Below are 13,628 nucleotides of genomic sequence, written 5' to 3' on the forward strand. Positions count from 1 at the left end.
CAGATTAGGGAGATCCACAGACATCTCCCATTTTTTCATCCTGAAGCCCACTGAGGCATTATCTGTGGAGTCCTGCTGCCGGGCCCTAAGTGGTGATTGTTCCCACTAGAGTGGAAACCACCAGCCTTTGGCTACCTTGTAGTGTGATCACTATGGTCACAGTGATGCATGGATGTTTCTCTGGTGTCCTGAAGGAATTCAGGTGCTTCTTGAAACCCTCTGCCATCTATTACTTGGGAGTAATTTCACAATGAAGGAAACAGCGTCCAGTTCACCCCCTCAGTCTTCCCTGGGGAGTCACAAGACAGCTGATAGTTCCCTGTGAGATGAGCCACTTGTAGAATGGGCTGAATCTCCACCATTTCTTCCCATTCTTCAGCCCACCCTCTTCCCCAAGATGGCCCGTGTGAGGTCCTGCCCAAGAAGTTGCCACACCCTGGGCTAATGGAATAGATAAACCAGAACAGCTTGGTTTAATAATTCAGGTCGGAAGCGGGAACTTTCTAGAGGACAAATCAAAGAAGCAAAAGTGTAAGGGCATCCTCCCAACCAGAATACCCGCTGGGGACGTCCCAGGCCCCCAGCAAATACAGAAGCATCTTCAACTCACCGTCAGACGCATATGTCCTTCTTCCTCAATAGCAGGCTGACCGCTGGAGGCGCACAGAGTCTCTGGGCAACGTGGAGACTACGCTTAATGTTCATTCAACATTACTCAGGGCGCTACGCAACCTGCACAGCCCCCATTAGGCTGCAAACACTTGAACGCTTCCATTTGAAGATGGGAATTTGCCCTCAAGACAAGCATCCAGAGTTTGGGCAGAGAATACTAGAGTTTTTTATTCTCTTGCCAATTTTATAAAATGTGCATTCAAAAAATAAATTTAGTCTCTGTGAAGGCACTTAGATACCCATTAACGATAGCAGCTGCCTGTGGGATCCACGGGTGCTCTTTATAGGAGACGTCTAAATAATTGAAATCTTTAATTGGGTTAAAGAGATCCCGAGCACGTAGGTGTTCTATAAATAAAAGAATGAGTAAATAATATAGTTGGCCTGTCTTTTCGGGCCCTTCCCCTTAAAGAGATCATTTTGTGTTGTTTGTACCAATGAGATCATTGTTCAGGGACTCTTAAGAGAGGTTTGGTTTCGGCTGGGGGTGCTTTCCTAAGAAAACCCCTTTTAGTTCATTTCAGGTGTATGTCACCTTGTCCCTGGGCTCTTTCACTAAAAATGAATAATTTGTTTATCTTTGCAGTAAGTGGCTAGGCACCTGGGTTTTACGTTTGCAACTAGGGTCAGAGAAGGAGGTCAAGGCGGTAGGCTGACGTTTCCCTGTTATCTGAAATCAGACAGGTTTAAGTAGCCCAGAGCCAGAGTACCTCGATGAGACAGAAAGGGGAGAGAGAAAAATGCTCATAAAGAGGAAGTAGTAAGAGGCTTCTGAATTTCAGTGTGACCTGTTCTGTTGGGTGATTTTTGTGGGGGAGGGGATATGAAAGAAAAAAAAAAGTTAAGTAAAATGTCCTTATAAAGACAAAATCTATTTCTTTACTGGCTGATGATTTGTCATTCTAGTCACTTCCTGCCTTGTGACACCCGGGGTTGACAAAGTTGTTCTGCAGAACAGAAAGAAGGAGTTTCCGCTCACTCGCCAGTACCACTGAGCACAGTTTTTGTACCAGGTAAATTTTTCTTTAAGTCTTTTTGCTTTTTCTAAGTGCTTAGGACGTTTTGCTTGTTGGTCGGCTCTGTTTCTGTGGGTTGTGGGTTTTGCCTTAAGGGTACTAGAGATCTGAGCACCTGTCACATGAGCCCTGTGTGAGCCCTGCCACCATGGAGCTTCCCAGCAAAGCCACCTCATGTGGCCCTGCAGAGTGGGCCCCCTCAGCTCTCTAGGATGATTTCTTCCCCGGTTATCACAGTTATCACCCCTTCCCAAAAAAAATTATCATTTTTTTCCTTTCTAAACCAAACCATGTTCTGATTTATTTTATTGGTCCTTTAGGGAGGCTATTTACTGTGATTTTATCTGCTTTAAAATGTTTTCAGGAAAGTGCATATTGATCATTTAGATTGAGTTGCTCATTGGCCTAATGGAGGTAGTTTAATTTTAGCTCCTGTGGTTCTGTTTTTCTAAAAAACTTCTTGCCAGTACTTCAGTGGATATATTAACATCTTGAGTCATATGTTACTGAGTGTGATACTGGTTATCTGAGTGATTTTGGCGCCAACGGTTTTTAATGGGTGTGCTTAATAACCACATGGAAGTAGAGGCCGCCTCTTCTCCGTTTATTCTCTAAAAATAAAAGCAATTTGTGTTGCTTAATTGTACTGTTCTCATAGATTTGTCGGAACTATTCGTTATGCTTATGACCCTACAAATGACCATTAAATTCTAGAAGAAAGGCTTCTGTCTACAATAGAAATTCTTATAAAGTTGATATGGGATGTTTATTCCAGGAACTTTGTTGAAACATAGACTTTGGATCTTGGAGCATCAGCCTTTATTTAATTATCATTATCCAACAATATTAAGAACCATTGACAGATGATAAACGTAAAAGCCATTTTGACTGGAAATGGATTCATTCATCAGCATACTTATGAAAACCCAATTTTTCTTAATCAAATACAGCAACTTGTTTTCTAAAATTACTTCCTCAGGACCACTTTTTTAAAAAGTTTCATTAAACAAAGGTAGTTTATCCACACATCTTAATTTTGAATTTACATACATTTATCATCATTGGCTTCTATTAAATAAAATTGTTTGAAGAATACGTTCACAGGCCAATTTGAATGGAGTTAACCGTATATGTACATATGTGAATTTCTGGAATTTGCAAAATGTGACCATCAGCATTGTCTCATACATCTCACCTGAATAGTTTTAAACTGGCAAAAATGTGAAATTGCAGGGGGAGGACTTGCATCCCAGAAAAGAACAAATTAAAAATATTCTGTGTCTTATTTTTAGTAAAAATATTAATGAGTATAAAATAAATTAGGATGCAAAGGAAGATCAGTATTTTCCTTGCATTGGGAGGGAATAAAACAGAATATGAAAAAGTTAATTCAAAATAGAAAAAGTCTCTTGATTTAAATCGAGTTTAGATTGTTAAAGCGTCAACCTGGTGTGTTAGAAAATATCCATTCCTCTTCGTTCTGGCTCACTCCCAGTATCATCAGGGAAGAATCTTCTGGGTCTTGCTCTTTGAACAAGCATGCTGTATGGGGTGGAGTTGTGCTTAGGGAGACATTTCATTAGTATCTCAGGATGCTTTTCTTTGTCGTATTTTAAGTTTTGTCTCCTTCATAAATTATGCCTGGAAACAATCAGTAATTTGGGAAACAATTTCAGTGTTTTAACATCATTTATAATTTTTTTTCTTAACCCTTTAGGATAGGAGAGGCCAACAAGTAAAGTCTTATTCAAATGTGTCCATTTAAATTAGAGAGAACATGACAAGTATCCCACAGATTTTGACATGTCATGTTTTCATTTTCATTTGTCTCCAGGAATTTTTTGATTTCTTCTTTGATTTCTTCATTGTTCAGTAGCATTTTGATCACATATTAGGCCACAAAACAAGTCTCAATAAATTTAAGATCGAAATAATACCATGCATCTTTTCTGACCACAAAGGTATGAAACTGGAAATTAACTACAGAAAGAAAACCAGAAAAGCCACAAAAATGTGGAGACATAAGTAATAATAACACTTAATATTTATAAGTACTTACTGTGTGTAGCCACTCTCCATGCATTACCTCATTTAATCCTCTCAACTATCTTTAGAGTTGAAGAATGGGCTTAGATCATTGAAGGAACTGGTCCAGAGTCACTGGGCAGTTGGAGGGGGTGAGAGGCGGTAGGTAGCGAGGATTTCAGGCTCCATACTGCCTTTCTATAATTTTCTATCTCTTCCAGATTCTCTCTTCCACACCAGCATGCTCTTCCCAGATGTAGATCATTACAGGCTTTTATTTCTGAAGCTGACTGAAGAGATATTCGCACCCACAATTTTAAAAGAGAGAGAAAACACAAAAGAGAGGGAAAAAGAGAAGGAAAAAATTGCAATAAACTCAGAAACATTTATATTTTTATAAATAAGAGATATCATTGCAGGTTTCATATAATAATAGGATGAAGAAGTATTTTCTTTTACTTAATGCATAATTTTACTAAAGAATTGTATGTCTTCACAGACTTGCCTCAGCCACTTCCCCAACCTTCTTTCTTGTCACTTCCTTCTGCTCTAGCTGTCCCACATCTTCTCACCGCCCCCCTCACTTACCCACGTTCTCACTTACCCACACAAGACCACAAGCCACCAGAAAGTTCCAAGCTATTTCACTTCTTTTGGCTCCAACTGTTTCTCCAGTTGCTTTCTTTATTTGTAAAACATGTGGTCATTTTTCAAGGCTCATTTCAAGAAACATATCCTTTTCAAGACCTTCCCTACTGGACCTGCCCCCGCCTTCTTGCTCCTACTGTTTCTTCTGTGTGTGTTTGCTTAATGCTTTGACCTTAGAGTAATTATAGCAGGAATCATATTGTTTTAGTTTCAAGGCCTTATTTGCTGACAGCCTGAGCCCCTTCTCTACCTTTCCTAGCACGTGGTGGGTACTAATGATATTTATCAAATTGAAAATTTGTCACAGGTATTTTTTCTCAGTTCCTTAGAAACACATGAAAGTCTTTTCTTTGATTTCATTTAACTTAGTATTTACTGAGTTCCCCCCAATGACTGCTATGAAAGAAGATACAACAAAAATGTAATATTTTGCCTTCAACCATGCTTCCTCTTTGCCAAAGCACTATTCTTCATTTTAGCCTCAAAGCACTAAATGGACATTGACTTCAAGGAATTTAAGAAATTGCCCAAGAATCATAGCAAATAGGCAAAATTATAGTCTCATTATTTTAGTCTAACTACATTAACTGAGCTGAAATTTAGCTACCCTTGTCAAAACTACGTACCTGATAATACTGGGCTTCTTTGATGACAAAGAACACAGGAACAAATATCATTAACTTTAAAGTAGTCACTTTGGATTATCCTCAGAAAACTCTCAAGTCAATTTCCCCTTGTTACCTAAAGAGCTAAGGCCCCTCTGTATATGGAGAAGAGATGGCAAACGAATTTCAAAATCATGTTAGGTAAAATAAAATTAAGAAATTTACTCTTAAGACTACATTTATGAAGAGCCAGAAATTTATAAAGTAGGATTATAAAGGCATTGGACTTTATCACTAATAGCAGGTTTTATAGCAAAGTGACATTATTTAGATTAATCTAATTGTCTTCCTAGGGTTTTTTTGTCTGCTAGTTTCCCAACTCACAAGTATCATCAACTGAAGTGATGCTATTCCATCTGCATATTGAACCCCGCAGAAATAAAAATTAACATTAGAGCCCACCAAAATATAAAACTAATCAACGTCAGCAGGTTCCAAGAGTTTTAAATTTCCCTATTTTGCCAGATGGCAATGCACTTCTTAAGTCAAGAGTTTTCCATGTTTCACATTCTTTTCTTTTTGAAGTTCTCAGAAGTTCCTACCCGATTAGACATTCATCTTCTGGTGGCTTCTCCCTGCAGCTGCTGTAATCACTGGACTCTCCAGATGGCGTCTCCCTGTTGTTTTTCTCAGTTCCCTCCTGATTCAACTTCCTTAAACTATTGACTGTTCCCGTTGTTTTGGTTTGTCAATTTCAGTCATTACATCAATCTTCCCAGTAATTTCATAATTGCTCCATCTCGTAAGATACTGCAGACAACTTGGGGGGAGGGGGAAAGATTTTCAATTAATCATCCTATTAATAACAGCTAATGCTTATATACTACTCACTTTGGATTGAGTATGTTTTCTGAGTGTTTTAATCATATCAATGCATTTAGTCGTCACAACAATCCTATGAGGTAGTTACTGGTGTTATCTTTATATCTGAAAGCAAGTTAATTCATTCAAATATTTTATTACTTGAATTTTCTACAATTGAATCGATTTTGCATTAACTGCTGAATTCCAGAGGAAACCTCCTGGAATAAACAGGCAGCGGACTCTGGTGCTTATTTGTACCTAAGCCCTTGAATTGAACTCAAATAATCATAATTTAGCCCAAATAAATGCATCAGAATTACAGTTGCTTTTATTAAACAGACTATTCTTTATCATCATCATCATCAGTATTTGCTCAGCCTCTCTGTGCACTTGACTGAGTATTTGGTTTTTACTAATTAATTGGCCTCTGCCTGGGTCACAAAACATGATTTCTACCCTCAAAAGGTTTGAAAATTTCCCAGTCGTAGAAGGTTAGAATACTTTTAGTCAGGTGGCATTCACATTTTCTAACTGTTATGACTGATAGACATGAATAAATTAAACAATTAGTATTTATATCCAAACACACATATCTATAATTATATGGTAATGGCCAAATATAGGTGTCCTAAAAACTATGAAAGAATGAAAGATTGTTTTAATTGTGAGTTGAAGAATAGAGGTAAAAAGTGACCCACTTACTGAGTTAAAATAAGTTTTGCTCAACTTCAGAGCCCCGCCTGTGTCAGTCCCGCTGGTAAATTATAAGGAGGCTTGTTTCTCAAATATGGTCAGTTGTTTTTTCTGGCGGAAGGAAAAGCTAAGATGTTAAATTGAGGAACCAGCAAAGCCACAGTTCTGTGGTTGCAGCATTGATTCTTGTTTTAGTCCAGCATCAGTTACATGGACAGCTCGACATGCTCTCTCTCTCTCCTCTCTGTTTCTTGCTGTCTCTCTTTCCTCCTCTCTGTCTCTCTGTCTCTCTGTCTCTCTCTCTCTCACACACACACACGCACACATCCTCTTGACTGGCAGAGCTAAAATGCAAAAGAGATTATGTTCTCCACAGGCACAAAAGCTAAGACGCCAAATTCGGCAGGCAAATTAATTATGCATGTGACTTGCAACCTCCCAGATGATTTGTTTTCTTTTTTTCTCTGGTTGCACTTTCAAGATGGAAGTGAATTAATGGGATAATTACTTTGCATTTAAATAATACCCTGCATTTTGATACCTCAGCGTGGGCGGTGGCCACCAAAATTTATCCAAGCTGTGTATCCAAGCTTGTGAAGTAAAGAGGTGCACGAATATATTTGTATAAAATTTGCATCTTCTTCCTTTTCACCATTCCTCAGGCAAAATTTAGAATTAAAACTACATGTCTGTTAACCTCAGGCGTAACATTTTAAAATGTGGAGCCTTTGCACCTTCTTGACATCTTCGGCTCACATCCCCTGCACCAGAGGGCCAGATTAAGAAGAGTGGAATATACATGCCTCATGGAAAAAGCTAGGTAATAGGTGCAAAGTGAACGCAAAAAAAAATGAGGAACATGTAGGCAGTTTTGCATTCTTGAGCCCCCTTTCTTCACCTTAAAAATATAAGATGAACTTTCCCTGTTATTTCCAATGCTTTATAAACACTTAATATTTTTTCCCTTTGGAAAGATGGAATGTCATAGGCCCCTTGAGGACTTTTTCAGATTTTTCCCTTCCCTTGTCTTTCTAGTTGAAATTTTTCACCAAAATATCCCTGGTTTTCTGTTTTTTTCCCTGTGACCACAGAGAAAGACAATTGGAACACAGTCTATCTGGTGATTGTCTGTAATGTATATAATATATAATGTATTTAATATCACATATAATGTCAGTTTTTTAAAGCTTGTAAGTCTGAGTGTCTGCAGTTTCTGTGCATGAAAGAAATAGGTTTGATATAAAGAAGAGAGGGCAGAGGGGCCAGCCCCATGGCCGAGTGGTTAAGTTTGCACGCTCTGCTTCGGTGGCCTGGGTGTGGACCTAGCACCGCTCCTCAAGCCATGCTGTGGTGGCATCTCACATAGAACGACAATGACTTAGAACTGGGATATACAACTATATGCCAGGGCTTTGAGGAGCAAAAAAAAAAAAAAAAGAGGAAGATTGGCAACATATGTTAGCTCAGGGCCAATCTGCCTCACCAAAAAATATACCTTAAAAAAAAAAAAAGCAGAGGGCAAATCTGGAGGCAGATTTGATTCCTATTCTAGTCTGTTACTAAGTGTGGAGCCTGAGCAGGTCTTGGAAGCTCGGTTTCCTCATCTACAAAATAGGGGAAAGGACTATCGTTTCCTAGCTCTGTTCTTGGATTCATTTCCCCCTTCCCTTTCCCCATTTTATCCATCTATCTGCATATTTCCCTCTACCACGTTCACCGTCACTCCTGACTTATTGAGCCCTTGCTATTTGCCAGGCATCAGGCTAAGCACTTGACATATATTTGCTCTTATATTTCCACACAAAAGCTTGATGTTATCATCTTCTAACAGAGGACCAAAATAAGGTTCAGGGAGGGTTAAGTCTAAGGTCCCGCAGCTGGTAAGTGCCAGGGCCAAGATTCACACCTTGCCTCTTTCCTATGTCATATTGACAGTTTCTTAAAGGTGTTTAAACTGCTTTATATCCTCTAACATGATCCACTAGTTGCTTTCTAACAAGTCTAAATATTCCTTTCTGTGACTGAATATTGGATGATTATTCTTTTTTTTTTTTTTTTGAGGAAGATTAGCCCTGAGCTAACATCCACTGCCAATCCTCCTCTTTTTGCTGAGGAAGATTGGCCCTGAGCTAACATCATGCCCATCTTCCTCTACTTTATTTGTGGGACCCCTGCCACAGCATGGCTTGATAAGTGGTGCTAGGTCTGCGCCTGGGATCCAAACTGGAAAACCCTGGGCCAGGAAGCAGAGTGCACAAACTTGACCACTTTACCACCAGGCCAGCCCCCTGAATATTGGATGATTGTTCTTAATGCTACATTTTCCATCAGGCAGAGACCTCACCTCTGCTTTCAGTGGGTCTGCTGGTATACCACATATACTTGAAAAACAAATAAATGCTTGAGGATTTTATGGTACAAAGTCCTTAAAATAAGAGTTATGAAGGTATTAGACTAGGCTGTTTGGTTATTTAAAGTTTTGACAAAAGAAATGTTATGACGTATCCGATTGTAAATTGGTGTTGGTAAATATTTGCCAACCAAACTGTGGCTTCCAAAAAGGTGAAGATAAGAATAGCACATCAAATTAATACAAATTGTCTGCCTCAATTTATCTGTAACTCCCCATTTTGTTTTTTATGAGAATGAACTTTTCATTAGAAATTCTAAAAGCACTACCCCAAGGAGCCCGTAAAAAATGAGGTCACAGTATTAAGAATAAATAGAAGCTTCTGTCATCATTGCTAATATACAAAGGTCTGCTGTGCGTTGTCTCAGTGATTTTCTAGCTCAAACTACAATAGAGAAAATGTGTTTTCTTATGATTGCTGTACATTTTCCCACTCTGGCCACACTTCCTCAACTGTTAGAAGGTACTTTCCACCGTCAGTATTTCAAGCAGAGGTAAGCCCAGCGCTCCTTGACCACTCAACATGAGATCAGCCAATGCTGATGCTGTTGACTTCTAGTTGGGATCACCTACCAACTCTGAAATACCTTTTGAAACTGACTTTCAGGACTCTGGATGAGAAATGTGGTACAAGGGGAAAACAAGCCAAGCTAAGAACATTGAAGTTGGAGCACAGATGTGAAATCTAGATTTACAAGCACCCCCACACACGTAACATACAATTAAGTGTAGATCATAGGTGGTGACTCTGCATAACATTTCACATAATTTTTAGTGGAAACGGGTTTGTTCCCCAAGATAATTCTGTAAAAGTTCTAGTTCTTTTTTATTTTCCCCTTTCTTTCTTCCTCCTTTCCTTTGCCAAGCACTGTTGTATACAGTTTAAAGACTTTATCTCATTTAATGCGAACAATTTTAACACAACCCTATGGAGTGAGCACGGTGCTTGCGTTATTAATATCCCCTTCTTACATAAGAAAAGACAGTCTCAGAAAATGTAAGTAACGTACAAAAACACACAGCAAGAAGCAGTTACAACAGAAAATCCAGCATCTTTTCACCATACCATGTTGCTTTCTAGTTCATTTTTTTATATACACATATAACAAACCTAATTTCATAAAGGAAGATAGAATCATTAGTATTTGGATGCGGTTTGTGGGATACCTGAAACACCCTTAGGCTGGCTCGGGCTGGGAGAGGGGAGGCTCGTGTTCTCACATAGGTGAGGCTGTAGACTAAGGAGCCTGAGCCATTCTTGAAACACGTGGAGGAAAAAACTCCTCCCCTTACTCTCCTCTCCATCCTCTTACATCCATGTCTAAGATGTAAAGTACATTTCACGGACTGTGCATCTCAAGGGGTTCTTTGCACCTTTTGGTGGTTTCAGTGCTAACTGACTAGTGTTTTTCCCATCCCTTGCCTAGACCAAGCTAAGATTCCAGAGCCTCTACTTCTCTTTTCAGACTAGCTAGTGACTCACTTGGAGACTTTGGGGAGCAACTTCACTTTTCGGGGCCCTCATTTGCCTATTTTCTAACACATCCAGTTCCCTCCTCATTGGCAGGGCTGTGTTTTCTAAATGGGAGACGTTGATGGAAGGAGGAAGCTACGTACATACAAACAAGGCAAAATGGCTTCTAGAGGGAATCATTTTGCTGTTTGAGGAGGCTGAGGAGTATTTGTATGACCTAAAAGGAATGCAGTAAGCATGGCGACTGAAGATGGCAAGGACAGTTTACATCACCAATGTCTTCCTTCTGGAAACAACAGCTAATGAGGAAGGGAACTATGCTGGCACTTCCCCAAACTCTTTTCTGCCTCCCACATCCTGGGCCAGTCATGCTAACACCCCCCCAACCCCCACTTCTTCTGTGCGCTCCTGCGTGTCTCCTCCCTTTGCAAGGCTGTTTTCTCTTATGTGGAGAAATGGAGTGCCCTTTCCACTTTTTCTCTTTGGGAAACTACTGGGTCTTTAAGATGTAGCTCAGTGGTCAACATCACCTTTTTTGGGGAAGCAGAGTTAAGTGCTTCTCAGGAAGAGATAAGTGCTGCCTGCTCTGTGCTCCCACAGCACCATGATAATCATACCTTTAAAGTATTAAGATTACTGTGGTCTTTAAGTTGCATAACCATTTTCCTGCACGAGACTGTGTCCCTCAAGAACAAGGATTTTTCACCATTCATCTTTGTGTCTCCGGTACCTAAGACAAGGCTAGTTTTTTATTAAATGTGAGTGGTTGACAGGTATGGAGGCTACTGAAGGAGAGGATCCCTTTGTCCACCAGAGGCAGGGGACACAGGCAGGAGTGGGCAAGATCAAGCCTGGTGGTGTTCTTGCTCTTCTTAACTCTTCCCTCAAGACGTTGAAGAAGTGAAGAGGAGACATTTAGAACTCCGCAAAGAACCCAAGAAGAGCCCCAGTTGTAAGCAAAATCTTACAAAACTGTGTGTGTCCCTAATTAACACGAGGTGAGAGCTGAGTAACCCCAAAGGAGAGCATAGAACCTTGAGATACAGAAATCCAGTGGCCAGAGGCGCTGGGAAAGCTACCTCCAGCGAGGCCCACATCGTGTTGGCCTGTAGGGTGGAGGCAGAGTAGGATGCTTCCTCCACCAGGCTCTGGCATAAGCAGGAGGGTTCCCGAGTTCACAGCAATGTAACCCTGGGCTAGTTATTTAAATCTCAGTTCCCTCATTTATAAAGAGGACATCATAATAATGCTCCATAGGATTGTGGCGGAAATTAGATACAATAATGCATATAAAACATTTAGCATTGAGTAACCACTCAGTAAACATGAGCTTGTCTTCTCCTTTGTCTTTGAGCTATTGTTTTCTCTGACTCCAACATAGACAGACTTTCTATGAAGAGAATAACTATTAATCATCCTACACAACTAAGGAAAAAGACTGATCTTTAAGCAATCTCCTGCTCATATGTGGGAATCCAGGTCAAGTGTCACTTCTTCTGGGGGGCCATGCTTGGCTCTCCAGGGGAGAGCTGTTTCCCCTTCCTATGGATCCTGTATTCTACTGACTGGTGTCTCTCTCCTACTAAACAGGCCAGGGCATCTAGCCCAAGACCTGGAGTATAGTAGGTATTTGGCAGATGTTTACTGAAAGAAGAGATGTACAAATAAATAGATGAATTTGCTTAGTGGAAGACATTTAGAATCACCAGAGGATGACTTTCCTAGTCCAGATAGTGATATGCAAATTACAGTCACGTGAACTCTAGCACCCATTCCTGATATTTCCTGTGTGCTCCTGGGACGCTGAGTCCATACCCCCTGGCAGGTTTTACCCTCCTCTCAGTCACTGCCCTGTCTCCACAGTCCCTTTCCTCCCACCTCAGCAGGACTCAGCTCAAAGTCAGACACTATGTACTCAGATAGAGCCCACTGCCAAGCATTGTGGGCCACCAGCAGGGTTTACAGAAATGACGTGAAGAAGCCCAGCCCCAGGCTCTGCTGTCTCAGATGGAAACCCTCTGGTGGCTGGCAGGGTGGGACCAGGGAACATTCCATGGCTAGTTCGAAGACTGCCTAGGGACACTTGCCTCTCTTTAGTCCTCACATCAACTCATCAATGTTGTTTTTCCAGCTAAGTGGTTTCCTGTAAACTTGAAGAATTCTTGTGAATGCACTTGCCTTGTTCTAGGTGTTCGTACCTTTCAGTGGGAGGGATTAGTATGTACCCAAGAATTTTATTGTTAAACTCCTCAAAGGAGGTGAGAGTAGACTTCCTGTATACCCTTAGCTCATGGGTTTGTTCGTTCACATCTACAACTCATTTCCCGAGGACCAGCTATGTGCCGGCCACTGAGGCAGCGTGTGAGATGACTTACACGCTGCGATCTCATAATCTGCTGGAAGAGATGGATGTGGACACAAGAGCCATGCTGCAGAGTCTGAACCAGAGCTCAGGCAGGAAGGGCTCACTGATCCCCACCCAACAGTCAGAGGAACAAAATGTCTGAAACCCTTCTGATTGGTTTCAGAAGTCTGAGGGTGTCATTTTAGTATTCACTGATGAATTTGGCATTTTGTGTTTTGAACACTGTGCTTCAGGGTGACTTGTTTTCATGTGGTTTGCTTTTTGGCTGCTAAAGAAAATCAGCAGGCTTTAATGCAAAGTCAGGAATGAATACACAGATGAATGCCGGAGCCATTCACCTCCACTTGGTCATTGTAACGTGGAAGGTGCCAGTTATATGTGTGCATAGTATTTGGCACATGTTCTTTGTAGCCTAGACCCAGACAATGCCTTCTCAATACTTAGAATAGATTCTCCTTCATGCGCAGGAAACATACTGGAAATTATATTCATGAGATACCTGCAAGGAGAGAAATATACTGACTATATGTTGAACATGTCTTACTTAAAGAACAGCGTTCTCTCTTAGGTTTGAAAACTGATTATAAAGGAAAGAGGAAAAATAAGGAGCCGTGGACTCCAGTCCCAATGAGCTCTGTGACATTGGGCACCTCCTTTAACTTGGGTGTCATTTCGCTCCTCTGTGACAGGACAATGGCCCGACACATAATCTCTAAGTTCCCTTCACCTCGACATTCTGTGACTCAGTTATTCTTAATGTTTTCATTGAGGGAATTTGGCACAGACCCAGAAGATAGCCAAGAAAACTATTAAAAATTTGGAAATTAAGCCCCCCAAAAACAAGTTAAAGGAATTT

At 40.5% G+C, this 13,628-nt stretch overlaps 1 protein-coding gene across 4 annotated transcripts in view; it reads left to right on the plus strand.

Annotated features, from left to right (window-relative positions):
• The window catches only part of LCP1 (lymphocyte cytosolic protein 1), a 78,493-nt gene that overhangs the window by 23,976 nt on the left and 40,889 nt on the right, over nt 1–13,628 (plus strand). For all 4 annotated transcript variants that reach the window (XM_008516936.2, XM_070578853.1, XM_070578854.1 and 1 more), the window contains exon 3: nt 1,579–1,685. The gene's annotated coding sequence lies outside the window, so the exon portion shown is untranslated. The remainder of the gene's footprint in view (nt 1–1,578; nt 1,686–13,628) is intronic.

The sequence above is a fragment of the Equus przewalskii genome, chromosome 16 (assembly GCF_037783145.1).
Source record: "Equus przewalskii isolate Varuska chromosome 16, EquPr2, whole genome shotgun sequence".
NCBI classification, from domain to species: domain Eukaryota; kingdom Metazoa; phylum Chordata; class Mammalia; order Perissodactyla; family Equidae; genus Equus; species Equus przewalskii.